Below are 3,553 nucleotides of genomic sequence, written 5' to 3'. Positions count from 1 at the left end.
CCTCCCGGGTTCAAGCGATTCTCGACCTCCCGAGTAGCTGGGACTACAGGCACCTGCCGCCATGCCCGGCTAATTTTTTGTTATTTTAGTAGAGACGGAGTTTCACCATGTTGCCCAAGCTGGTCTCGAACTCCTGAGCTCAGGCAATCCGCCCACCTCGACCTCCCAAAGTGTTAGGATTACAGGCATGAGCCACTGTGCCCGGCCACTACTGACATTTTCTCTGGCCGATTCTGTGTGTTGGGGGCTGTGCTGTGCATTACAGGATGCTTAGCAGCATCACTGGTTTCTACCTACTAGATGCTGGGAGCTCAAATTGTGACAATCAAAAATGTCTCCAGACATCGCCAAGTCAACCCAGTTGAGAACATGCAAGTCATTCTCTGAGCACGTAATTGCCTTGTTTTTCAGTGAAGGCCTTGGATGGGGTGAAAGGCGTGCTGACCCTGCTGATCAGGAGACAAACTGCCGGCAAATGGGAGCCTGTGGGATGGGCAGAGGGGTCTGGCTACAGGCACAGGCATTCCCTGAGCCCTGTTCCGTTGGAGAGCCCCTCTGTGGTGTGGCCTTAGGCAGCTGCAGAGAGGCCCCTGATTCCTTTAGGTGCACTCCCCACTCATCTCCAGCACACCTTCCTTTACCAAAGACCGCAGCTCCTTCAGACGCCCTTTTCCAGAGCTACAGGCTCTCACTAGTTCCTAAACAGTCTGAAACAGCTCCCTCCAGGCTTGCGGTAGTAGTGGCTTCCAGCTGTTGCTAGCCTGGGGTGCTTCTCCATTCCCTTCACCCTGCTCACACCTCTGTATACAAACGCCTTCATTAAACTGTCCTCAATCACCCCTTTTGAGTGTGCCATCTGTTCCCTGCTAGAAGGCTGACTGATAGACTGGAATTTTGGATCTAGGAAGCCCTCTTGGCACGAGGCAGGCTTGGCGGCTCCCCAGCCCACCGCTTTGCTATATGTTATTGCTGCTCCTTGGAAATGCATTAGCAGCTTAGAAATGGCCTTGAGGGCTAGGGGTGTAATTAGTCAAACTGCTAATTCTCCATCTGAGAAATGCAGTGGCAGAAAAGGCCCCAGTTGCACAGTCCCGGCTCATAATGAAAACCATCCAAATACATAACCAATGACTCATTGTTATTGATCTGGACTTGACTGGGGTATGGGCAGCAGCTGCAGGCCCTGGTGCCAGATCTGGCTGTACCATAGGTATCCTGGGAACAAGTCACTCGATTGCTTTGAGGCTCCATTTTCTGTTTCACTTAGGATGTGGGCTGGGAATTTCTGGGGCCTGAGAGGTGAGGGAGGTGACAGGAGTGAATGAAGTACATCCGGGTCTCTGCAGAGACCTAAGGTCTAATCTACAGAGACATATGGGAGGTCATAATACATATGGATGACGATGATAATAGCTAATGTTTATCTAGCATTTATGGAAGTTGTCTTTAGCTACATCACCTGATTTTAATGTCTACAACAAATTGCCGCTGTTCATATTTCCCCCAAATGTTACAGATGGTGAAAAAAAGTCCTGGAGAGATTAAATTTCTCAGTGTCATATAGCTAGTAAGTGGAGGAAGAGGGATTCAAACCCAGTGTTGTCTGACTGTAGAATCCATCCTCCACCACCAGATATATTGCCTCTAGATGGGGAGCCCTACATACACTTTTCGAATGTATGAACTTCCATTATGTGCCAGCCAGTGTGTGAAGCCCTGGGGATGTAAGAGCTAATGAGACTGGGTCCCCATCTTCGTGGAGCTTATAGTCTAGTACAGGGGTGGTCAAACTCTGTAAAGGACCAGATAGTAAATATCTGGGGCTTTGCGAACCATATCATCTCTGTTACAACTACTCAATTGTGCCATCAAAGCACAAATATAGCCATAGACAATATGTAAAGAAGTAAGCATGGATGTCTTCCAATAAAAAGTTTTATTCAAACTGAAGTCTGAATTTCATGTAATTTTCACATGTCACACGATTTTATTTTTTACCGTTAAAAATGTAAAAACCAGCTGGGTGCAGTGGCTCACTCCTGTAATCCTGGCACCTTGCAAGGCCGAGGTGGGAGGATCGCTTTGAGCTCAGGAGTTCGAGACCAGCCTGGGCGACATGGCAAAATCCCATTTTCACAAAAAATGCAAAAATGAACCAGGCGTGGTGTTAGGCACCTGTGGTCCCAGCCACTCTGGAGGCTGAGGCCTGAGGCTTGCTTGAGCCAGGAAGCAGAGGCTGCAGTGAGCTGAGATGGCACCACTGCACTCCAGCCTGGGTGACAGAGCGGGACGCTGTCTCAAAAACCAAAACCAAAACCAAAAACCCCAAAACCTTCAAAAAACCAAAAACAGTAAAAGCCATTCTTGTTGGTCATTCAAAACATGTTGGTGGACAGTATTTGGCCTGCAATCTATATGTTTGCCTCCTCCTGGTGTAGTGGGACAGGCATAAAACACAGGACCTATTAGAAAGCAGAACAGTATTTACTTACCAGTGGGCGAGAGGGGAAGTGACCAGTAAGGGCACAGAGGACTACTGGGATATTGGCCATGTTTTATTTCTTGATCTGGGTGGTGGTTATATGGTTACACCTTGTTATATATTGTCAAGTTGTACACTTATGATTTGTGCACTTTTCTGTATGTTATTCTTGAATTTAAAATCTCATTAAAAACGACAGTGTAGTAAGTCATGATGCGGAAAGGTCGGATGCTGTGGAATGAGAAGCCTTTAACTCCTTGGAACTTGGGAGGGGACAGGTCAGAGAAAAGGCTTCTCCAAGGAAGTAATGCTTGACAAGAAGGCCCATGGGGAAAAGGAAGAAGGATTAGGTTTATTGGGTCAGCTGTGACTACGGATCCTGTTCTTATTTTAAAAAATATTTTGGTCATAGACTTGCTGCATTAATTTTGACCTTTTAAAACGTTGCAGTATTATATTTATCTTGATTACTGAGTGTTTTGGAGCCCCTTTAAATTCTGAACCCGAGGGGAGTACCTCAACCCTGGTCCCGGCACGGCTGCACGGGGGTCGGAGGCTCTGTACTTAGTCCCATAGGTAAGCCACTGCCACGCCCCACTTTTCTTCACCTATGTAATGGGAAAGGAGGTGAGGTGGGACGAGCTTTCCAGGGTTTAATATTCTCCCTCGCCCGACAAAGACAGGGATTTGAGGGATTACCTCGGCACAACACCCGGGGTCGAAGAAGGAAGCTGCTGGGCTCCGCGCGGGAGCTCCCTTGTTCCAGACTTCCGCACTCGGGTTATTTCCCAAAGGCGGGAAGGCTGGCTTGGAGCCGGACTAATGATTGGCTGGAACGAAGTCACGCGGGAGGATTCGCTATCAAATGGCAAGGGCGTATGCGTCATCAGCGAGCGACGAGAGCCTCCCGAGAGGGGCGCGGCTAAGTAAAATAGGCTCCTTTCTAATTGGTTATTTCCTTGGGAAAAGACTGAAACAGCGATGGGGATTCGCTCTCTTCTAGGCTGGGATTTGGGGGGAAGGTGAGGCTTGGGGAGAAATGTATTAAATCGCGTATACCCCGGATGCTCT

This window comes from Colobus angolensis, unplaced genomic scaffold, assembly GCF_000951035.1.
Source record: "Colobus angolensis palliatus isolate OR3802 unplaced genomic scaffold, Cang.pa_1.0 Scaffold1, whole genome shotgun sequence".
In the NCBI taxonomy this organism is placed as follows: Eukaryota; Metazoa; Chordata; class Mammalia; order Primates; family Cercopithecidae; genus Colobus; species Colobus angolensis.
This window is presented reverse-complemented; position numbering follows the sequence as displayed.